General features: G+C 36.1%; 1 long non-coding RNA gene across 1 annotated transcript in view; it reads right to left on the bottom strand.

Annotated features, from left to right (window-relative positions):
* LOC144579014 (uncharacterized) overlaps positions 1-17,550 on the bottom strand; it is a 60,526-nt gene extending 42,976 nt beyond the window's left edge. Inside the window, exons 1-2 of the long non-coding RNA XR_013525773.1 lie at positions 17,179-17,550; positions 7,789-8,012 (exon numbers count right to left, since the gene is read on the bottom strand). This is a non-coding gene — a long non-coding RNA (uncharacterized LOC144579014). The remainder of the gene's footprint in view (positions 1-7,788; positions 8,013-17,178) is intronic.
* Between the last annotated feature and the right edge of the window lie 8,696 nt (positions 17,551-26,246).

Below are 26,246 nucleotides of genomic sequence, written 5' to 3'. Positions count from 1 at the left end.
ATAAATCATATCGATTGTATGCAACCTTGATATGATGTGATGGAAATTGCAACTTACTTCTGCCATCTTATGCCAAAAATATATATAACATAATTTCATCATGAGAAAATTATCAGCAAATTCCAATATAGGAATATGGTACAAAAACACCTGAGCAGTAATTCTCAAAATGGTCAAGGTCATCAAAAACAAGGAAAGTCTCTCATACAAGAAAATGCTAAGAAGACAAAAAAAAAAAGAATAAAATACGGTGTTTAGGAGGGGATGCTGAAACTGAAAAATATCAGTAGGGGAAAATGGGAAAAATATAAGAGACAGGAATGGAAAAAAAAAAATCTCTCCCAATAAAGACAGAATTCATTTTTGAGCAGCAACCCCTGTTTATGCCAATAGGATCCCATCATATAGTACTAACTTGGGTGAGAAGTACTTTTTAAAAGTGCTCATAAAATCACCTTACATGCAACATCATACCAGTATGATCTTTACTTAAAAAATAAATATTACCTGCTATTATGTTTTCTTAGACTTGGAAAAAAAATTGATAGAAAAATGTATTATTAACCAGGATTTTTCAGATGAGAAGAATGTCAGCTATGTATTTTGTATAACACCAACTCCTAGATTAAAAAACAAAAATAAAACCACACACAAAATAAAATTTATCAACAAATGCTTTCTTAAAGGTTGATAAATGACTTATTCAGAAAAGCTTCACACTTCAAACTATGCACTCAATTAATTCTTTTAATGAAAGAAACTAGTAATTATAATTCCTCAGAATAAGAAATCAAAAAGCTAAATCTCATATCCTTTATCCTAAAAGTGTTAATGCTACTCAGTGCAAAATCATCACTTTGTAATTTGCTTCTATTTTTCTTATAAGTTGCATGTTTATTGAGGTCATGTAAAACTATGACCTCAGATACTCACATACAAATAGATTAGCAAGTGCTAGTTTTTTGTGAAATACATTGTCTTAGAATATTTACAAAAATACTAAAATTTATATATGTTAATTTAAAATCTTGTATAAATTTTATATCGCCAAAAAAACTAAGTAAAATAAGTTAGCAATATTTAATATTAAAATGATAAAAACATTAATGGAAAAGGTTAATTTGATATACTGATTTAAGAATTTATTTTATAGTTATATATACATTGTAACAGATTTCTTGATTTGTGAATAAAAGAATTTCTCCTTTTTCTTTAGCTGAATCATTTTATTTTGATAACTTTAACTGTCTTAAAAAATAGCAGTTTCCTTTACTTTTAGTTTATTAGTTAACAACTTTGGTATTGAATATTCATAGACATATCAATGTATTGATCATATTAACTACATAAGTTGAGTACCACCATGTATATGATATATCCTGAATTTAAATGAGAATACAAAAATAAATGGCATTTATGAATAAATCAAATATGATTATTTATTTTAGGATGAGTATCTGAAAGTGGAATTGCTGAATAGTTTGATAACTTTAACTTTTGATTATAAGAAATTGTCAAGCTGTTTTTTATAAAAGCTATTTTCAGCCTGAACAACCTACTTGTATCCATTTTTTTCAGCACTTGCCTTTACCAGTTTTTATAAAACCTGTTAGTAACTCTAATGTTAATGAATATATCTGTTTCATATAAGTCATCCAATTTTTGCAATTTTAGAGTTAGGAGAGAACAAATTCTGTCCCTGTTAACTTGGTCATTGACAAACATCTTTCAATTTGACTTGTAAAATAATGTACCAGCATTTTTAAATAAAAAGTAATTTAAGAAAGTAACAGTCTGAGAACAGAAAATATTGTTTTAATCAAAAGACAAAACAAGATTACTAAAATTATATTTCTATATGTGTGTTTTGATAGTAAATGGAATCAAATTGCTAAAACCAGAACTAATTATTTGAAAAATAATAAAAGAAAAAGCAATAAAACATGGAGGGAAATAAACAAAAATATATGCTGTTAGAACAAATGTAGTGCAGCAGGAGAAAAAAGACTCAAGGACTTACAACAATAATTACATAAATAAAGAAAATCTAATTATTTGAACTTAAGAAAGAAGTGGTGGTTAAGATGGGAAAGATTACATCACTAAGACCCAAACGTTCCTAGCACTAAAGATTTATGTGTAGGGGTATTTTCTTTTTCTCCAAAGTAGCAAAATTTGTCTCGGCTGTACTTCTTGATAATTTTCTGTAGGTTGATAAAAATATACTTAAAGGTGATTTCTAAGAAATTTTCAGAAACAACCTTTCCAAAAAGAACAGGAGACCTAGATCCCTATTATAAAGTATCTAAAACTGTCATTCATTGTAACTAGCACACTACAGGAATATTTATTATCACATAATATATACCAAGCACTGTCTCTTTTAATTTTGACACCTATGATTTTTTTCTTAAATATTTAACACTTAAAAATTTTGACTTAGAAAATTTGAGTAACTTGTCCAAATCCTTAAAGCTAGTAAGCAACATGTCCAAAATGTGACCTCTAAGCTCACTGACCCTACTTCCAAAGTTTCAACCTCTCTACTTCATAGGCAGTGTATTAGTCTTTACTCATACTGCTAATCAAGATAGTATGCCTTTGTCGGGTATCAAGACTGGGTAGTTTATAAATAAAAATAAGTTTATTGGACTCATAGTTCCACATTGCTGGGGAGGCCTCACAATCATGGCAAAATGTTAGGAGCAAAGGCATGTATTACATGGCAGCAGGTAATAGAGAGCATTTACAATGGAATTCCACTTCATAAAATCATCAGATTGTGTGAGATTATTCACTACGGAAAGAAAAGCAAGGGAAAGACCCATCCCCATGATTCAATTGCTTCCCACTGGGTCCCTCCCACAACATGGGAATTATGGGAGCTAAAATTCAAGATGAGATTTGGGTGGGGACAAAGAAAAAACATATTCTGTCCCTGGCCCCTCCCAAATCTCATGTCTTCACATTGCAAAAGTAATCATGCTTTCCCAACAGTCCCCCAAAGCCTTAACTCATTTCAGCATTAACTCAAAAGTCCACAGCCCAGTGTCTTATCTGAGACAAAGCAAGCCCTTCTGTCTATGAGTCTGTAAAATCAAAAGCAAGTTAGTTACCTCTTAGCTACAATGGGAGTACAGATATTGGGTAAATACACCCATTCCAAATGATAAAAATTGTCCAAAATTAAGGGATGACTTGCCCCATGAAAGTCTGAAATTCCATGGGGCAGTCAATTTTTTTTCTTTTTCTTTTTTTTTTTTTGAGACAGAGTTTTGCTCTTGTTGCCCAGGCTGGAGTGCAATGCACAATCTCAGCTCACTGCAACCTCTGCCTCCAGGGTTCAAGAGATTCTTCTGCCTCAGCCTTCCAAGTAGCTTGGATTATAGGTGCCCACCACCCCACCCAGCTAACTTTTTGTATTTTTAGTAGAGAGAGGGTTTCACTATATTGGCCAGGCTGGTCTTGAACTCCTGACCTCAGTTGATCTGACCACCTCAGCCCCCCAAAGTGCTGGGATTACAGGTGGGAGTCACCATGCCTGACTGGCAGTCAAATCTTAAAGCTCCAAAATGATCTCCTTTGATTCCATGTCTCATTTCTACATCATGCTGATGCAAGAGGTGGGCTGCCATGGTCTTGGGAAGCTCTGCCCCTGTAGTTTTTCAGGTTACAGCACCCATGCCTGGCTGCTTTCTCAGGCTGACATGGAGTTTCTGCAGCTTTTCCTGGCATGTGGGGCACAGTGTTTGTAGAGCTACAATTCTGGGGACTGGAGTATGGTGGCCTTCTTTTCACAGCTGCACTAGGCAGTGCCCCAGCAGGGACTCTGTGGTGGCTCCAACCCCACATTTTCCTTCAGCACTGCCTTAGCAGAGGTTATCTATGAGGGCTCTGCCCCTGCTGCAAAGCTCTGAAATATAGGCACAGGTTCCCAAACATCAATTCTTGACTTCTGTGTACCTGCAGGATCAATACCACATGGAAGCTGCCAAGGATTGTGACTTGTACCCTCTGAAATCATGGCCTGAGCTGTACTTCAGCCCCTTTTAGCCATGGCTGGAGCAGCCAGAACGTAGGGCACCAAGTTCATAGGCTGTACACAGCAGGGGACCCTAGTCCCAACCTAGGAAACCATTTTTTCCTCCTAGGTCTCAGGCATATGATGGGAGGGTCTACCACAAAGGAATCCGACATGCCCTGGAGATACTGTCTTGGTGATTAACATAAGGCTCCTGGTTACTTATGCAAATTTCTGCTATGGGCTTGAATTTCTCCCAGAAAATAGATTTTTCTTTTCTGTTACATTGTGAGGCTGCAACTTTTCTGAACTTTTATGCTCTGCTTCCCTTTTAACCATTAATTCCAGTTTCAAACCATATCTTTGTGAATACACAAAACTGAATGGTTTTAACAGCACACAAATCATCTCTTGAATGCTTTGCTGCTTAGAAATTTTTTTCAGCCAGATACCCTAACTAATTTCTCTCAAAGTTTCACAGATCTGTAGAGAAAAGAAAAATGCCACCAGTCTCTTTGCATAGCAAGAGTAAACTTTACTCCAATTCCCAACAAGTTCTTCATCTCCATGTAAGACCACCTCAGCCTAGGCTTTCTTTATTGTCCATATCACTATCAGCATTTTGGTCAAAGCCATTACACAAGCTTCTAGGAAGTTTCAATCTTTCTAGAAAGTTTCAACTACCTGTCCTCTGAGCACTCCAAGTTTCTAAGAAGTTCCAAACTTTCTCACATTTTCCTATTCTCTTTTGAGCCCTCCAAACTGTTCCAAACTCCACCTATTATCCAGTTCCAAAGTCGCTTCCACATTCTCAGATATTGTTATATCAACACCCCACTTCTTGTACCAATTTACTGTATTAGTCTGTTCTCACACTGCTAATAAAGACATACCTCAGACTGGGTGATTTATAAAGAAAACAAGTTTTAATGGACTCACAGTTTCACATGGCTGGTGAGGCCTCACAATTATGGCAGAAGGTGAAGGAGGACCAAAGGTGCGTCTTACATGGAAGCAGGCAAGAGAGAGCATTTGCAGGGGAACTCCCCTTTATAAAACCATCAGATCTCATGAGACTTACTCACTATCACAAGAACAGCATGGAAAGACCCCACTCATAATTTAATTACCTCCCACTGGGTCCCTCCCACAACACATAAAAATTATGAAAGCTACAACTGAAGATGAGATTTGGGTGGGAGTACAGCCACATCATATCAAGGGTAATCAAAATAATAAATTTTAAATCAACATAACCTATTTTTATTATTCAAATATGCTATCCAGGCCAACCTGTATTTTAAACAAAATGAGTGGAAAAATGTAACCAGAAAAAGTGCCCAGATTAAATGCGTCTCACATCTAATATTTTTGAAGAAAAAGTTACTAAAACCTTTTAAAATTACTGTGGGGGTCAAAAAAGCCTCTGAAATCAAATTTTGAAAGATTGGTGATTAAATTACTTTAATATTTCACTTGATATTATATATATAATCTATTTATATATATGATTAAATATACATCACCTAATTTTTATATGTATCAAATAAAATATCTCCAGAGAAAAAGAAAACTCTTTTTTGTATGTGTAAATATACTTAGTTTGTATATTAATAAATTTATCTTTACAATGATGACATTTTCTCATTTCTCTCTTTTATTGAAACATATTTTGCTTGTGTTAGGATCACCTAATTGTTGAATAAATTTTCAAATCATTTATTTAAGCCTTGTTAGAACCAAAGTTGAATTAGAATACTCAGCACTTCCTATAAGGACTGTGAATTCTGTTACATTAAATCAGTTAAAATAATTGTCCTCAACCTAAGGCCTTTATGAGTAGGTTCTTTGATTATCAGTATCTCCACAACTAAATTAAACGTTTTCTAATCACATGTATAAAAGTATCTTGAGAAGATCAACAATTTTCTTTCCTTCCTCCTTCCTCTCTCTCTCTCTTTTTTTTTTTTTTGGTTTGAGACAGGGTCTCATTCTGTCACCCAAGCTGGAGTGCAGTGGAGTGATCACAGCTCACTGCAATCTCCTCCTCCTGGACTCAACCCATCCTCCTACTACAGCCTCTGAGTAGCTAGGACTACACCACCTTGCCTGGCTAATTTTTATGGGTTTTTCTGGAGGAGACAGGGTTTCAACATGTTTCTCAGGCTGATCTGGAACTCCTGGGCTCTAGCAATCCACCCGCCTAGGCTCCCAAAGTGTTGGGAATTATAGGCATGACCTGCAGAGACTGGCCCAGTAATATTTAAACCATAAACAGGATATAAGCGATAATATATAGCTTGTTCTCATTGAACATAATTCCAATCACCCCCAAATTTCCATTTAATATAACTTTCTCTTTTATGCTGTCTTAAATGCAAATGAAATGGAATTTTTGCATATCTTTGGTATATAGTCTCATACCAATTTTTTCCATTTTATATAATTTTATTACATAGTTTCTCATTTTCCTGAAACTCATTGGCCAGCGTAAATAAAAAATATTTCTCCCTTAACTGAAGGTGGACTGACATTCCACCCAATAAGCCATTCTGGTATTGAAGAATCATTTACTTTGAAACTTCCAAAGAGAAATCAATTATTTTCTCTCCATTTAAAAAATATAAACAATAATCCCAAACTGTTTTTATTACATAGTCAATTAATTTAAATTGCAAGTATTTCAGTAACAAGAACCTTTGCCAAATCTCTTGTCTCAGTTCAAGCTGCTAGGAGATGGAGTCTAAAGCCTTTTGTTTCCTGACTGAACAACAGAGGATTTTCAACTTTTGCTAAATTTTTAAGAAATATTTTATATTAAACATTATATTTTGACATAATAAAATCCAGAACAAATTATGGCAAAATATATCAACACAGTTTATAAATTTACAGACACTAAAGTTAGTAAACCGTCTTTTCTCTAAATAATGTACATTACTCACATATACCAATAGTTCTTTTTTTTTTTAACTTCCCTGTAGTAAAAGAGAGTACAAAATGCAAGTGTTTTTCCTAAGTTTGACAGAGTACAAAATCAGTTGCAGGAGCGAGTAAGTACAGTTGGGGCCAAAAAGACTGGCTCTACTGCTTTTAACTGAAATATATGACAAGTAAATGGCAAAATCACTTTCAAATATGAGGTAATCAAAATCAATCATATATATAGAAATATATGCATGTAACCTCTGCAGAAAATTTGAGCTTGAAGAATATGTAAACTTTGTTTCTATTTTTTCTTAAATTTCATTAACATTCTTTAAAATGAAATTCCTAAGTCTTCTCAACCTATATTTTTTAAGTGCAAAATTTTCACCTGATCCAACTCCTGTATTTATTGCATATTACTTAGTCCTTCTTTGCCAAATCATACACATCACTTTGATTAAAGTTCTCTCTATAGAAAAAATATCTAATATGAAAATAAAACATGCTACAAAAAGCACAATACTACATCATTTTGCTGGACTGTAGAATCCAAAGGCTTTATTTTGCCTTTTAGACTTTCTAAAACTTTCTTTAAACATGCACAGTCAGATTTTTACATTTGACCCAAGACTTAGAGGTTTATCTGTAGACATTACTTGGAAATAAATTTATAATGAAAGCAACAATGTACACCCATGGGCATTTGGAAAAGGAATTAGATTTTTAGAAAGAGAGTTGCTCTCTATTAATTTCTCATGTTTAAGAATATGACATCTCACGTCAGTACTGTTGTACACCAATGACCATGAAATACGAAGTCAGGTTTGTTGCACACCTACCTTCAGTGATTTAATTCCTCATGTAGCGACAGAACTCCCGAGGCAGCATTGGGTATTCCTCCATTTATCATAAGTGTCCTTATATTGCACCTCATGCGGTTTTATTTTGTCTTTTTTCCTCTGTGATATCTATTTGAGACACTGTGAAGACTCCAATGGGTTGGGTGTTACAGCTCTGCCAGTTCACTGATGACATTTTGATTTATGTTACTTTTCCCATTGAGCTGAAAAGGAAAGAAACATTTTTGGTGTTTTTTTTTCCCCCACTTACAGGAAATTATTTTCAGATACAGGAGAGTGTAAAATTTTAAATTTCATTACAACAAAATTTTGATTTGTAGTACTATGTTGATCCCTTTCAATTTTATATTATGATTCATCATTTATGTCTCATGCTGCTTGTCAGTCATCATTTTGTCACACTGCTATACTGAGTCTGTATATGAACACTGTGTCCTTCAGTGTTCAAAAAATCACATTCTTAGAATTATTTTGAAGACATCTGTTCTTTGAAAAGTATTATTTATTTCGTTGTGCTCAGTGTTCCCTTATAAGAGTCACAAGGGCTTGGAACTAATGTGTTAGACTTCAAAATTCTCGTTTGCTATCTTAATCACAAGATTCCAAATGATGTTTTCATAAGTTTGAGCTTCTGCCAGTTTAGTGATGCATAATACAAAAACACTGAAAGTTATCTTTCATTATATTAAAGATCTTTCTTTCAGGCATCTATAATGCAATAGCAAGCGGTTCAATTTCATGAGAATGACCCTTAAATTTTTCAAAATATAAAAATATGTTATAAATAATTAAAATGTGTTGATTGTGTTCAGTATGGTTTTATTGTCTTTGTATTATATGCTTCCTGAAAAAATTTAATCAGATCTTGTAAATATTTATGGATTGCCCACCATATATTAGACTCTTTCAACATTTGATTTTCATTTACACTTCACAGGAATACTTAGTGCTTGACATTATTTTCATTTTAAAAAATAGATGAAAACAAAGAGGCACAGACAGTTAGAGCAAGCATGATAGAGGGGAATCATTTTTGTTTATGTGAGTAGTGGAGCTGATTTTTAATACCAGCTGTTGAAACTTGAAATCTGCTTCTATACAGGAAACCACAGCTATGCAAGATTTCTAACTTTTTGGGTTAACTAGAACATGTCATTTCTATTATATAATTATTTTCTAACCTATATGTGGGGTTATTTGAGGGAGCCAGATATAGCTAATTTTAGTTCAAGCCATGACATTTTTACATAAATCTATTTTTATGTTTAATACTTTTCTGAAGTTCTTTGCATATTGTATGCTAATTAGAATAATTCTGGCACAAAGTTACGGCTCTGCCATTGGTATCCTATGGTGCCAAAATGCAAGGAAAAGAACTGAGCTGACATGTTGATACTTGAAACTGCAAGAGATGATTTCTTTGCTAAATTTATCCTTCTGTGGCTTGTATTTACCTTCAGAGTGCTGCATTTACATTATAATGGCTAATCACTTTTATCTTTTAATATCACTCATTAAGTTATAGAGAATTTAATATTTTGGTTGAGTTTAACTACCATATATAAATAAATATATTTTCTCTAGGAATGCACACATGGAAAGACATAAATTATCATAAACTGCTTTGTACTTTGTAAAATAATAGCTTTATTGAGATATAACTTGCTGCTATAAAAATATACATTTTTAAATTGTAATTCAGTTATATTCCCTGAGTTGTACAACCATTACTATATAATTCTAAAGCATTTTATCATGCCTGCAGAAACCTCATGCCCATTAGCACTCACACTCCGTTTTCACAGCCTTCAGGCTCTGGCATCCAGGAATCTACTTTTTATCACTATATATTTGCCTAATATGGACTTTCTACATATATGGAATTATATAACATGTCACTTTTGTTATTGACTTCTTTCAATTAAAGTTTTTAATGCTTATCCAGAGTGCTATGTATCCATATTTTGGTTTTTTTTTTAGGGCTAACTATATTACACTGTATTTAAAACACCAAACATTGCTTACTGTGGTATTTTTTCATGTCACATTTGAGTTGTGTTCACTTTGTCTTTCATTTTATTGCTTTTTTATTGCTCAATTCTAAGTGTATTTTATACATTTTTGATGAAAGTCCCTCATGAAACATATGAATTGCAAATATCTTCCCCATTCTATGAATTTTCTTTTCAATTGTTTAGTAGTGTCCTTTCATGCACAAAAGATTTGTCTTTGATGAAGTCCAGTTTATCTATTTTGTCTTTTTTATTGCACATGTGCAGGGGTGTGTGTGTGTGGAGTGTTTCCATAAAGCTGTTGCCTTATATTATACATAGTTTTTTTCTATGTTTTCTGCTAAAAGTTTTGTACTTTTTCCTTTTGTATTTAAATCTATGATCAATTTTGGCTAATTTTTACATATTAATGTGAACTCAAAATATTTGAGACACGTCACAATCAATTAAGAAAGTTTATTTTGTCAAGGTTAAGGATGCATGGATGACACAGCCTCAAGAGGTCCTGGCAATATGTGTCCAAAGTGATCTGGGAATAGCTTACTTTTGTACATTTTAGGGAGACATAATACATCAATCCATGCAAATAAGATATTCATTGGTTTGACATGCAAAGGCAGGGCAACTCAAAGCAGGTGCTTCCAGATCTTAACTAGATTTAAAAATTGGTTGTAAGGGTTATCATCTGTAGAAAGGTATGTCTGGGTTAAGTCAAGGGTTGCGGAGACCAAGGTTTTATCATATAGACAAAGCCTCCAGGTAGCAGGCTTCAGAGAAAATAGATTGTGAATGTTTCTTATCAGATGTAGGTGTGTGTTGATGTTAATGCCAGAGAGATGTAATAAGGCATACCCAACCCCCACTTGCCTCATGGCCTGAACTAGATTTTCAGGTTAACTCCATAATGCCCTTGGGGAGAGAAGGAGTTGATTCAGATGGGTAAGGGGCCTTAGAATTTCAGTCTTGATTTAAATTAGTGTGATAGCAGTCCAAGTTATTATCATTTTCTTTGCAGGTATATAGAACCAGTTGTACTGAGGGAATGTGTTCTCTTTCCCGGTCCACAAGGGGGCATAGTTTTAAGGGCAAGAACTTCCCAGCTCCAAGCGCCCCTCCCATCTCTCCATCTGGGAGATTTAACGATTTATGTTTAAATTTTGTGGGCGTGGGAAGAAACTAAGAGTCAATCACCCCAGTGGAAGTTCTAAGGAACTCCTTTCATTGGCCCAGGGTCTTAGAGAAGGTGGGGGTTCCTCCCAAGTTAAAAGTCCCCTTCTTCCGCACCCCTTCCGACTCCATGTTTGGATCCCCTTCCACGAACACTCTCATAGAAGCTGTTTTTCTCTATCCTGGACTTTCCCTCTGGAGTCCGCTTCCACACTCTCTCATGGAAGCCTGTCTTCCCCTCCTAAACTCCATCTCTCTCTCTGTGTTCCCTTCCACACAGTGTGGAAGCTGCTTTCCTCTCCTGGATTCCATCTTTCCGGATTCTCTCATTCAGTGTGAGAGGCGCTTTCCTTCTCTGGTTTTTCCCATCTGGGAACCCTTCTCACGCAGTGTAAGAGCGGCTTCTCTCTCACTAGCATGAGAGCTGTTTCTCTCTCTTTCTCCTTTTTCTCTTTAAATAAATCACTTTTTACAAACACTTTTGAGTCCAACATTTACTGCACACTGTGCGGTGGTCCCCTCTCTCATTCTTGAGAAGGCAGGAGACCAAGAACCTGGAGAAACATCCTCTCAGGGGAACTAAGGGGGGACCCCTGGACCCAAATATTACAGTACCAGTATCATTTGTTGAGAGGAATTTTTTTTTTTTTTTTTTTTTTTTGAGAGGGAGTTTCGCTCTTGTTACCCAGGCTGGAGTGCAATGGCGTGATCTCGGCTCACCGCAACCTCCGCCCCCTGGGTTCAGGCAATTCTCCTCCTGCCTCAGCCTCCTGAGTAGCTGGGATTACAGGCACGCGCCACCATGCCCAGCTAATTTTTTGTAATTTTTAGTAGAGACGGGGTTTCACCATGTTGACCAGGATGGTCTCGATTTGTTGACCTCGTGATCCACCCGCCTCGGCCTCCCAAAGTGCTGGGATTACAGGCTTGAGCCACTGCGCCCGGACGAGAGGAATATTTTTTTGCCATTGTTTTGGCACCCTGCTGAATACCAATTGGCCTTAAAAATAAGTGCTTATTTCCAGACTCTCAATTCTAGTTCGTTGACCTATATGTCTAACTTTACCATTACTACACTGTCTTGATTACTGGACATTTATAGTAAGGTTTGAAATCAGTAAAATTTTGCTGTACCTCACCCAGATTGTTTCGATTAATCTGGGTCACTTGCATTCCTCTACTAATTTTAGTATTAGTTTGTCAATTTCTGAAAAAAAAACCCAAGATAGCAGATATTGGAATAAGGATTCTGTTGAAACTTTAGAACAACTTGGGAGGTTAATGTCATTTTAATATATATAGATTTTCTGATGCTGACATGTGATGTGTTCCATTTATTTAGTTCTCATTGGATTTATCTCAACAATGCTTTGTAGTTTTGAGAATACACATCTTTCACTTCCTTTATTAATAATAATCTCAAGTATTTTATTTTTGGATGCTATTAAAATGGAATTATTTTCTTTTTACTTGTGAATTTTTCATTGCTACTCTCTAGAAATACAGTTGATTTTTGTATATTCATTTTGTATCCTGAAAAATTGCTAGGCTCAGTTATTAGTTCTAATAGTTGTTGCTGATGCAGCTCTCTATATTCAAGACCATGTCATTTGCAAATAAAGATAGTTTAATTTTTTCATTCTAATCTGGGTACTTTTATTTATTTATTTATTGCCTAATTCCCCTGGCTAGATTCTCCAGTACAACTTCAAATATCAGTGGTAAAGGCATTAATATTTTGTTCCTGATTTTAAGTATACAGTCTTCCAGCACTGAGTAAAATTTTGCATGCTTTTGGTATCAGGTTAATATTAGTCTCACAAAATGTGTTGAATTCTGTTCCCTCCTGTTCTAACCTTGGAAGGGCTTATGAAGGAAAACGTGTTCATTCTTTAAAATGTCACAGAACTTACCATCAATGCTGTTTGGGCCCGAGCTTTTCTTTGTGAGAAGTGATGGCTTACTCATTTAATTTATTTGCTTGCTACAAGACCATTCAGTTTTTACACTTCTTCTTTTGGATACTTTATGTCTTTCTAGGAATTTGATTATTTAAATTTGATATATAATTTATGGTCAAATGCTTTATATTTATTTCATTTTGTAAGGTTACTCGTGATGTTTTTTCTTTCATAGATGTTTTTCTTCTGTGTTTTGTTTTATTTTGTTTTTGTCAATCTGGAGATAGGTTTATCAATTTAGTTACTCTTTTCTAAGAACTGACTACCTATTATATTCCAAATAAAAGTAGAAAACACAACATCAAATATGATGCAACACTCAAATGGACAGATACATAAATAATACAAGCAATAACAAACAAGTACTCCCTTCAGGTTCTCATGCACTTGTCTTATGATTAAGCACCAATGTACACCAACACAGAAAAATAAAGAAGAATCATAGTGGGTCATGTACTGGCCTAATAATTCAACCTCATAATGTAGTGATGGAAATACTGCTGATTCAATAAATCTGTTCATTGTTTTCGTTAAGAAAAATAAGTCAGTTAACATTTAATAATAAATATTTTCAAAGATGTAGTTCAAATAATTTCAAAAATACAGTATCCCCTCCCTCATGGTAAATGACGAAGATATTTAAATTTCGTATTGCTTTAGCAACAGCAACAATCTAATGTTGGGTACTGTTTACCATATAAGTAACACTATTTAAATTCTTCTTTTGACTGAAAAATCTTTAGATATATGTAATAAAACTGACCAATGTTACATAGCCTGAATTTGGATGTATTTTTGAAGATTAAACAATGTTAAAATTAAATTACTGGGATATTAGTTTGATAGAAATTTTTTATTATTTGTCGTAGTGAAACATACATTGTTTGAAATATAAATGAAGGTAACAACTGAGAGTTTTCTTAAATAACTTCAAACTATATTTTATTTCTGAGAGCTTCCCTCTCAAAATACATAGTATTTACCCAATGAAATGTTCAGAAACCTATCATGGAAAAGATTGTAAAACATCAAAAATTCTAACTGATGTATTGTAGCTAATTTGAAGGTGTCAGTGATTCTAATTTAGAAAACTGAAATCAAAGTAATCCTAAGTGATTTTTTTTTTCTTTGTATTGTACTTCAGGTTCTGGAGTACATGTGCAGATCATGCAAAATTGTTGCATAGGTACATACGTGGCAAGGTGGTTTGCTGCCTTCATCCCTCCATCACCCATATCTGGTGTTTCTCCCCACATTATTCCTCCTCACCCTTCCCAGCCCCTACTGTCCCTCCCCTAGAAACCCCCAACTGATTGCATCCTGTGATGCTCCCCTCCCTGTGTCCATGTGTTCTCATTGTTCAGCACCCACCTATGAGTGAGAATATGCGGTGTTTGGTTTTCTCTTCATGTCAGTTTGCTGAGAGTGATGGTTTACAGCTTTATCCATGTCCCTATGAAGGACACGAACTCATTGTTTTTTATGGCTGCATAGTATTCCATGGTGTATATGTGCCACATTTTCTTTAGTATATAATTGATGGAAATTTGGGTTTGTTCCAAGTCTTTGCTATTGAAAACAATGCTGGAATGAACATATGTGTGCATGTGTCTTTATAATAGAACAATTTATAATCCATTGGGTATATACCCAGTAATTGGATTACTGGGTCAAATGGAATTTCTATTTCTAGGTCCTTGAGGAATCGCCACACTGTCTTCCACAATGGTTGAACTAATTTACACTCCCACCAACAGTGTAAAAGCGTTCCTATTTCTCCACATTCTCTCCAGCATCTATTGAAATCTAACACAACAGCAAATCAAAAAGCTTACTCATCACGGTCAAGTAGGCTTCATCCGGGGGTGCAAGGCTGGTTCAACATATGCAAGACTATAAACCATCACATAAACAGAACCAAAGACAAAAACCACATGATTACCTCAATAGATGCAGAGAAGGCCTTCCATAAAATTCAACAGCCCTTTATGCTAAAAACCCTCAATAAACTAGGTATGGATGGAACATATCACAAAATTTAAAAAGCCATTTATGACAAACCCACAACCAATATCGTACTGAATGGGCAAAAACTGGAAATCTGGCACAAAACAAAGATGCCCTCTCTCACCACTCCTATTCAATATAGCATTGGAAGTTCTAGCCAGAGCAATTAGGCAAGAAAAAGAAATGAAGGGTATTCAGTTAGGAAAGGAGGAAGTCAAATTGTCTCTATTTGCAGACAACATGATTGTATATTTAGAAGACCCTATCATCTCAGTCCAAAATCTCCTGAAACTGATAAGCTACTTCAGCAAAGTCTCAGGAAACAAAATCAGTGTGCAGAAATCACAAGCATCCATATATACCAATAATAGTCTAACAGAGAACCAAATCAAGAGTGAACTCCCATTCACAATTGCTACAAAGAGAATAAAATACCTAGGAATACAACTAACAAAGGATGTAAAGGACCTCTTCAAGGAGAACTACAAACCACTGCTCAAGGAAATGAGAGAGGACACAAACAGATGGAAAAACATTCCATGCTCATGGTTGAGAAGAATCAATATGAAAATGGCCATACTGCCTAAAATAATTTGTAGACTCAATGCTAACCCCATCAAGCTACCAATGACCTTCTTCACAGAACTGGAAAAAACCACTTCAAACTTCATGTGGAACCAAAAGAGAGCCCACATAGCCAAAACAAAGCTGGAGGCATCAGGCTGCCTGACTTCAAACTATACTAAGTGACGTCTTATGCTTGCTCACTATTTTAAAGCCAGGAGGATATTAACCAGTCAGAATGTATCAGCATTTCCACAGCACTGCCAGGAGAAAGACCTCGGATTCCTATAAAAGAATGTATGCTAAATTACTGGAGGGGTTCCCACTTGCAGAGTACAGATATTTCCTCAGTTATCAATGTGTTCTCCCTGGATTTTAATAACTTTCTCATGAAAAATGTGATTACTAACTTGATTTGACTAGAATCTTCATATTGGAAAATGGACAAAGAATATTAGTGAGGGAATGTGTTCTCTTTCTGGGTCCACAAGGGGGCATAGTTTTAAGGGCAAGAACATCTTAGCACCATGCCCCGCTCCCATGTCTCTCCATCCAGGAGATTTAACAGTTTATGTTTAAATTTCATGGGCACTGGAAGAAACTAAGAGTCAATCACTCCAGCAGAAGGTCTAAGAAACTCCTTTCATTGGCCAGGGGTCTTAGAGAAGGTGGGGATTCCTTCCAGGTTAAAGATCCCCTTCTTCCTCACCCCTTCAGCCTCCATGTTTGGATCCCCTTCCATGAACACTCCCTTCGTGGAAGCTGTTTTTCTCTATCCTGGATTTCCCCTCTGGAGTCCTCTTCCACCCTTTCTCATGGAAGCCTGTCTTCCCCTCTTAAACTCCATCTCTCTCTCTATTCCCTTCCACTCAGTGTGGAAGCTGCTTTCCTCTCCGCGATTCCATCTGTCTGGATTTTCTCATTCAGTGTGAGAGTTAGCTGTTTCTTTCTCTCCCCTTCTCCTGTTTCTCTCTCTTTAAATAAATCACTTTCTACAAACACTTTTGAGTCTGGCATTTACTGCGCACTGTGCCGTGTTCCCCTCTCTAATTCTTGAGAGGGCAGGAGGCCAAGAACCTGGAGAAACAGTCTCTCAGGAGAGCTAAGGATACCCTGAACCCCAATATTACATTTTGGCAAGCCAGCCAGAAGAGGAGTACACCAGAAAGAGAGGTACAGTCAGGAAAGAGGTACAGCTGGGGAAGAAGACTTCAAAATCGTGAATAAAACCAGCCTCTGTCCTGTTTCTTTTTTTTTTTTTTTTTTTTTTAATTGAGACGGAGTTTCGCTCTTGTTACCCAGGCTGGAGTGCAATGGCGCGATCTCGGCTCACCGCAACCTCCGCTTCCGGGATTCAGGCAATTCTCCTGCCTCAGCGTCCTCAGTAGCTGGGATTACAGGCACGCGCCACCGTGCCCAGCTAATTTTTTGTATTTATAGTAGAGACGGGTTTTCACCATGTTGACCAGGATGGTCTCAATCTCTTGACCTCGTTATCCACCCGCCTTGGCCTCCCAAAGTGCTCCTGTCTCTTTAAGAACACCTGACGCAGCCACATCTAGGCAGGGCTGTGGGGAACTAGAGCAGCGGCTGTGGCTCGGCCCCTCGGAAGCAGCACGGGCCAGCTGGAATTAAAAGCGCAGTTTTTTTTTTTTTACCTCCAGTCTTTCTCTCTGCTTTCCATCTCCTTCTCCGTCCTTCGGATATTATCTCTGAGACCAAAACCTTCAGGAGCCTGTGGGGCAGATCAGGTGAGCACTGCCCGTAGGCCTTTCACTCCTTGCCGAACCCCGCCCCTGAAGTGGGCAGCAGTCAGCTGGAGAAAACAATGGGGCAGGGCGAGGTGCAGCCTGAGCCTGCTGGGGACTAGGGAGCGCAGCAGCCTGGCGCATGGTTCTGGCAGGCCTCTCCAGTGTTCTCCAGTCCCAAGGGTGAAAAGGCTCTCCAGGATGCACGGGTCCCAGTGAGCACAGCGGCTTGGGGAGTGGCCCAACCACACAGGTGGTTGAGGCAGGGTCAACATGGCTACCGAAATCCGCAGGGGTGGAGGAACTCACGCAGGCCCAGCAGCAGCTGCTAACCTGGCTTTTAAAGTGATGCGGCCAGTGGCATTTTTCCTCTGCTGGTGTTGCTGAAGAAAAGCAAGCAGCTGTTGGCCATCAGCCCCGCCCAGCTTTTAAGCAGACCACACCACCTCAGGGTGCAGCATTCTCATTCAAAATATGGCTTAAGAAAGCTTTCTGCCTTTTCTCACAAAAGTGGCCTGTTTGCTCGGTTGGTTAAGGTGTTGCGCCTGAAGCTGCAAGGTTGCTGGTTTGGGTCCCTGGTGGAGTCAGCCTGGAATTGATGAAAACTTCTGGGGAAATTCAGAAGCTGAAGGCTATGGGGACTTTGTATTTGGTGCATAATTTGTCTTGCTTTGGATTAGCTCTCTCTATGGCAGAACTTTTCCATCTAGAAAATCATAGTTAAACTGGTTCCAGGCCCCAAATAGTCAAGGGCAGGTCTGACAACCTTAAGAGCGTTTTGCTACAAGGGAAGATGGGTTAGGGGAGAGGAGGCCGGAGTTCTGAGGGTATTGTTCCAGCCTCAGCCAGACCCAGCCTACCTTCTTTGAACTGTGTGCACTAATGGCCCTTCCCTAGACGTTTACCCTTCTGGGGCAGTTTTATAAATTGGCCTGTGTAAATTGGACTTTTGCTGGGAAATATTGTTACCCATCTCCTGAGCCTTGCTGGCCTCGTTTGGGGATTACTGCTACAATTACTACCCAACCCAATAGCCCCCTTTGGTTTCATGCGTCCATGGTAGCCACTGGAGGTCATGCAGGCAATGAGAGTGGTCCTCCGATGCTGGTAGGTCGTGATTCAAATCCAGTACGTAGGAGGCCCTCTGAGAAGATGGATCATGCATCTTGGGCAGTGTCCCAACGAGAAAGTTTCAGAAACTGGCCTTGGGGCCAGAACAGAGTCTAGAATCATTACTGAACCAGGAAAACTTGGTGTTTTCTAATAGAGAACATAAAGAACAGGCTGAAATGAACAGGAGAGATTAGAGGAGGGCTGCTGCCTTAATTATGGCCCTCAGACAAGCAGACCCCAAGGACTCAAATGAAGGAAAGGCTTGGGTTAGACACCAGTCTGGCTGAACTTGTTACCAGTGCAGTCTAAAGGGACATCTTATAAGAAAGTGCCCCCAGAGTAATGGACCACCATCTCATCCATGCCCACTATGCCAAGGGAATCACTAGACACTTTTAAGTCCGGCATTTACTGCTCGCTCTGCCATGTTCCCCTCTCTCATTATTGAGAGGGCAGGAGGCCAGGAACCTGGAGAAACATCCTCTCAGGGGAGCTGAGGGCACCCTGAACCCTAATATTACATTAAGATTCCAGCAACTATAATAAAATGTCATCACTGTAAATCAAGAAATTGCATTTTGTTTAGTTAATCAGAAAATAATGTTACGTATTTTATCATTAGTCAAGTCAGCTTCCTGAACTCTATACTTATGTATTAAACACTGCATTGATAACTTCAACTGTATACTTAATATAAGTCAGGCACTTAATTTGTTTAAAATTGAATTTTGTTCTTCTATATCAGCTCTAAAACCATTCATATTTTTTCCCATCATTGTTGATGGTAATTCTATACTTAAGTTATTTAGGTCCAAAACTTTGATTTTTTTCTCTTACACCTAATATTACATTCAATAGGAATTGTATAATTCTAACTTTGAAATTTATGCAAACATCCAACCACAGTTTCACAAGCCTCCTGTTATCAACATGAGCCAAGATACACTCATCACTCATGTGAATTTTTGTAATAGGTTTCAACAGGAATATGTGCTTCCAAATGTAACCCCAGATGGTTATTATCAAACTAGTGGCCAGAGAAATAATTTAATACCAAGGTAATATTTCACCCTCCTGTTCAAAATCATGTTTATAAAAAGATTATGCATCATGACCATGTAGTGTTTTTGTGAAAGCACAAAATCGATTCGATACTAGAAAACCAATCAATGTAAGATACCATATTGAGCATATAAAGAGAAAAAAGTAGGATTACATAAATAGATGCAGGAAACAAACAGAAAACCATTTGGCAACATTCAATACTCATTCTTAATAAAAACTCTCGACAAGTAGTAAAAGTCAGCTTCCTCAACTGATAAAGGACACCCAAGAAAAAAATACCAATAACATAATACTTCATGATGAGAAATTGGACATTTGTCCCTTATTTTGAGAAAAAAAAAAGACGTTTCTTGTCACCACTTCTATTCAACATTTTTCATAAAATTCTAATCAGTGCAACACAGCAATAAATAGAAATAAAAAGTATATATAGATCAATAAGAAAGAAATACAATTTCTCTTTTCATAGATGACATGATTGTCTTCATGGAAAAGGCCAAAAGAAGCTACACAAGTTTTATTAGAGTTAATAAGTATATTTAGCATGTTTGTACTATATAAAATTAAGTAGCAAAAATAATCAGATGGCTAAATAAAACAATGAACATTTGGAAACTGAAATTTTAAAATAGCACAATATACAAGTGTACCAAAAACTGTAAAATATTTAGCATACATTTATAAAAAACTATGATGGAAAGTACCAATCACTAATAAAATAAGTAAAATAAGACCTCTATAAATAGACAGATTTATGAATTGTAAGACAATATTTTTAATATAACAATTAGCTCTAGACTAAGCTAGAGATTCAATGTAATCCTAGTGATAATTCTGGAGGAATTTTATTCCCTAGAAATCTACTGGTTATTTATGTAGGCAAAAATAATTAATTGTTCTAAAGAAATTGGAAAAAAAGAAAATGGACTGGCTGATATTACCTGATTCCAAACTCACCATATACCTTTAATAATAAAAGCAGTATAAATTTAGTATGAAAATAGTTATGTAGACCAATCAAATAGAATAGAGACTCAAGGGTGCTGGGAATATTTGATAGCTATCTATCCCTTACTGTATACTTCAAACTATGTGTAAAAGTTAACTTAAAATTATATGATCAATTTTAGAATAAGTGCTATGTGGTGCTGAGAAGAATGCATATTCTGCTGATTTGAGGTGGAGAGTTCTGTGGATGTCTATTAGGTCTGCTTGGTTCAGCAAGTCCTGAACATCCTTGTTAATTTTCTGTCTCACTGATCTGTCTAATATCAACAGTGGGGTGTTAAAGTCTTCCACTATTAATGTATGGGAGTCTAAGTCTCTCTGCATGTCTCTAAGAGCTTGCTTTATGAATCTGGTTGCTCCTGTATTGGGTGCATATATATTTCAGGTAGTTGTCTCTTCTTGTTGTTTTGATCCCTTTACCATCATGTAATGCCCTTCTTTGTCTGTTTTGAGTTTTGTTCGTTTAAAGTCTGTTTTATCAGAGACTAAGATTGCAACCCCTGCCTTTTTTTTTTAATTTCCATTTGTTTGCCCCTTTATTGTGAGCCTATGTGTGTTTTTGTATGTGAGATGGGTCTCCTTGGGTCTTGACTCTATCCAATTTGCCAGTCTGTGTCTTTTAATTGGGGCATTTAGCCTGTTTACAGTTAAGGTTAATATTGTTATGTGTAAACTGATCCTATCATTATGATGCTAGCATGTTATTTTGCCCATTAGTTGATGCAGTTTCTTCATAATGTCGATGGTCTTTACATTTTGGTGTGTTTTTGCAATGACTGGTACTGGTTTTTCCTTTCCACATTTATTGCTTCCTTCAGGCGCTCTTGTAAGTCAGGCCTAGTGGTGACAAAATCTGTTTAGCATTTGCTTGTCTGTAAAGGATTTTATTTCTTCTTCACTTATGAAGCTGGGTTTAGCTGAATATGAAATTCTGGGTAGAAATTACTTTTTTTTAAGAATGTTGAATGTTGGCCACCACTCTCTTCTGGCTCGTAGGGTTTCTGCCAATGGATCCACTGTTAGTCTGATGGGCTTGGGGTTGCTCTTTTTCTGAAGTATCTTTGGGGTGTTCTCTGTATTTCCTGAATTTGAATGTTGGTCTGTCTGGTTAGGCCTGGGAGTTCTCCTGGATAATATCCTGAAGTATTTCCAACTGGGTTTCATTCTCCCCGTCAATTTCAGGTACACCAATCAAACATAGGACTGGTCTTTTCACATAGTCCCATATCTTTTGGAGGCTTTATTCTTTCCTTTTCATTCTTTTCCCCCCAATCTTGTTTTCATGCATTATTTTGTTAAGTTGATCTTCAATCTCTGATATCCTTTCTTTTGCATGACTGATTATAACAAACAGTCTCTCAGAGCACAGTGCAATCAAATTAGAACTCAGGGTTAAGAAACTCTCTCAAAACCTCACAACTACAAGGAAACTGAACAACCTGCCTCTGAATGAATACTGGGTAAATAATAAAATTAAGGCAGAAATAAAGAAGTTGTTTGAAACCAATGAGAACAGAGACACAACATACCAGAATCTGGGACACAGTTAAAGCAGTATTTAGATGGAAATTTATAGCTCTAAAAGCCCACAAGAGAAAGTGAAAAAAATCTAAAATCGACAGTCTAACATCACAATTAAAAGAACTAGAGAAGCAAGAGCAAAAAAATTCAAAAGCTAGCAGAAAACAAGAAAAAACTAAGATCAGAGCAGAACTGAAGGAGATAAAGATACGAAAAATCCTTCAAAAAAAATCAATGAATCTAGGAGCTGGTTTTTTGAAAAGATCAACAAAATAGATGAAATGCTAGTTAGATTAATATAGAAGAAAAGAGAGAAAAATCAAATAGACACAATAAAAAATGATAAAGGGGATATCACCACTGTTCCCACTGAAATGAAAACTACCATCAGAGAATACTATAAACACCTGTGTGCAAAATAACTAGAAAATCTACAAGAAATGGATAAATTTTTGGATACTTAGACCCTTCCAAACTAAACCAGGATGAAGTCAAATTCCTGAATAAATTAATAACAAGTTCAAAAATGGAGGCAGTAATTATTAGTCTACCAACAAAAAAAGGCAAGAACCAGATGAATTCAGAGTCAAATTCTAACAGAGGTACAAAAAGGAGCTGGTAACATGCCTTCTAAAACTATTCCAAACAATAGAAAAAGAGGGATTCCTCTGTAAGTCATTATGAGGTCAAAATCATTTTGATACCAAAAACTGGGAGAGGCACAACAAAAAAAGAAAATTTCGGGCCAATATCTCTGATTAACATCAGTGTGAAAATCCTCAATAAAATACTGCCTAACCAAATCCAGCAGCACCTTAAAAAGCTTATCCACCACGATCAAGTCAGCTTCATTCCTGGGTTGCAAGGCTAGTTCAACATATGCAAATCAATAAACATAATCCATCACATAAACGGAACCAGTGATAAAAATCCACATGATTTATCTCAATAGATGCAGAAAAGGCCTTTGATAAAATTCAACACTCTTTATGCTAAAAAATCTCAGTAACCTAGGTCTAGATGGAATGTATCTAAAATAATAAGAGATATTTAAGACAAGCCCACAGCCAATATCATATTGAATGGGAAAAAGCTGAAAGATTTCCTTCGAAACTGGCACAAGACAAGTATGCCCTTTCTCACCATTCCTATTCAACATAGTATTGGATGGTCTGGCCAGGACAATCAGGCAAGAGAAAGAAATAAAGGGCATTTAAATAGGAAAAGAGGACATCAAATTGTCTCTGTTTGCAGATGACATGATTGCATATTTAGAAAACCCCATTGTCTCAGCCCAAAATCTCCTTAAGCTGATAAGCAACTTCAGCAAAGTCTCAGGATACAAAATCAATGTGCAAAAGACTCAAGCATTCCTGTGCATTAATAATAACCAAACAGCCAAATCATGAGCAAACTCCCATTCAAAATTGCTACAAAGAGAGTAAAATACCTAGGAATACAACTTGCAAGGGATTTGAAGGACCTCTTCAAGGAGAACTACAAATCACTGCTCCAGGAAATAAGAGCTGACACAAAAAAATGGAAAAACATTCCATGCTCATGAATAGAAAGAATCAATGATGTGAAAATGGCTCTACTGCCCAAAGTAATTTATAGATTCAATGCTATTCCCATCAAGCTACCATTGAGTTTCTTCACAAAATTAGAAAAAAATTGAAGCAGTAATTATTAGCCTACCAAGCAAAAAAAGGCAATTAAATTTCATATGGAACCAAAAAAAAGCCTGTGTAGCAAAGAAAATCCTAAGGGGGAAAAAAAAAAGCTGGAGGCATTATGCTACCAGACTTAAAATTATACTACAAAGCTACAGTTACAAAAAACAGCATGGTACAAGTACAGAAACATGTATATAGACCAATGGAACAGAACAGAGGCATCAGAAATAACACCACACATCTAAAATCATCTGAAATTTTGACAAACCTGACAAAATAAGCAAGGGAGAAAGGATTCCTTATTTAATAAATGATGTTGGGAAAACTTGCTAGCCATATGAAGAAGACTGAAACTGGATCCCTTCCTTACTCCTTATTCAATAATTAACTCAAGATGGATTAAAGATTTAAACTTTAGACCTAAAACCATAAAAACCCTAGAAGAAATCCTAGGCAATATCATTCAGGCATCGGCAAAGACTTTATGACTAAAATACCAAAAACAATGGCAACAAATGACAATAGGCAAATAGGATTTATTTAAACTGAAGAACTTCTGCACAGCAAAACAAATGATCAGAGTGAACAGGCAACCAACAGAATGGAAGAAAATTTTTGCAATCTATTCATTTGACAAAGGGCTGATATCCAGAATCTACAAGGAAGTTGAACAAATTTACAAGAAAAAAACAAACAGCCCTATCAAAAGTGGGTAAAGGATATAAACAGACACTTCTGAAAAGAAGACATTTATGTGGCAAACAAACACATGAAAAAAAGCTCATCATCACTGGTATTAGAGAAATGCAAATCAAAACCACAGTGAGACACCAGTTCATGCCAGTTAGAATGTGATTATTAAAAAGTCAGGAATCAACAGATGCTGTAGAGAATGTTGAGAAATAGGAATGCTTTTACACGTTGGTGGGAGTATAAATTAGTTGAACCATTGTGGAAAACAGTGTGGCAATTCTTCAAGGGTCTAAAATAGGAATACCATTTGACCCAGTAATCTCATTACTGGTTATATACCCAAAGGATTATAAGTTATTCTAATATAAAGGCACATGCACACTTAGTTTATTGCAGCACTATTCACAATAGCAAAGACTTGAAACCAACCCAAATGCCCATCAATGGTAGACTGGATAAAGAAAATGTGGCACATATACACCATGGAATACTATGCAGCCATAAAATAGAATGAGTCCATGTCCTTTGCAGGGACATGAATGAAGTTGGAAACGATCATTTTCAGCAAACTAACACCGGACCAGAAAACCAAGCACTGCATGTTCTCACTCATAAGTGGAAATTGAACAATGAGAACATATGGGCACAAGGAGGGGAATATCACACACTGGGGCCTGTCAGGAGGTGGGGGGCAAGGGAAAGGATAGCATTAGAAGAAACACCTAAGGTAGATAACAGATTGATGGGTTCAACAAACCACCATGGCACATGTATACCTATGTAACAAACCTACCCATTCTGTACATGTACCCCAGAATTTAAAGTATAATAATAATAATAAAAGAAATAAATAATTAACTGAAAATGGAGCAATGGCTTAAATCTTCTGTTGAACTCAACAAGTTTTATAGAAACAAATGTGAAATAAAATTTTTTGCACTTGAGTAGGGAAGCTGGTGATGCAGGAGAGAAAAAATTAATAAAAATCATAAGTAATTGCAGAAGCATTTTGAACATGAATTTCAGCACAGATAATATCCCAGCATCCAGGAGGCAAATCATTGCTCAGCCTCAATTACAAAGAAAATGGTAAATAAATTTACAAAGATATAGCACACAAAGTCACAATAATAAAAAGACAGAAAATACCAGTCAATTTTGAGGATACAGAGCAAAGGGACCTGTTGTAGAGAGGGTGTGTAAATTAACCCAATCACTTGGGAAATTATTGTGACATCATGTTTACAGGATATTTTGAAACCAATCAAAATACATATCAACTATACAGATTAATATTGGCTTCTTATATAATCATACAAGAGGATACCATTAAATAATGAGATATGAATAAAGTATAACTATATGAAAACACAGATGTGACTCACAAAAATAATATTGAATACAATTATATCTATGATGGCATATTTTATTATTCTATTTATAAAGTTTAAAAACAGATACTACTGAGGATCATACAGATAATGGTTATTTAGAGGTTCAAGAACAGTTCTAGTATTAAATAATATTGTATATTTTTTAATTGGGTAGAATATACATGGATATATTTAAATTGTGATCGTTCTTTGAGATACATAGTTTGGATTTATTTTTTTGGATCTACTTTTCTCTGTAAGTCTTATACTTCAATTATAAAGTTTAAAATTGATATGCACAAGGTGATTGTCATAATTTAAGCTCAATAATTAATATAGTATATGATTTATTTGCATTTCTAAAAATATGCTTATGCTTGGTCTCATATTCCGTTTTGTGTGTGTGTATGTGTATCATGGATGAAACGAATTCACATATGCAATAGGGCTGGAAGTATTTTCCAAGATATAAAAATAATTTTATCTATTTTTGTGAATTAGAAAAATGTTCTTACTAATGGATTTTTTT

This window comes from Callithrix jacchus, chromosome 1, assembly GCF_049354715.1.
Source record: "Callithrix jacchus isolate 240 chromosome 1, calJac240_pri, whole genome shotgun sequence".
In the NCBI taxonomy this organism is placed as follows: domain Eukaryota; kingdom Metazoa; phylum Chordata; class Mammalia; order Primates; family Cebidae; genus Callithrix; species Callithrix jacchus.
The sequence above is the reverse complement of the archived record's forward strand: the minus strand, read 5'-3'. Positions and strand labels throughout refer to the sequence as shown.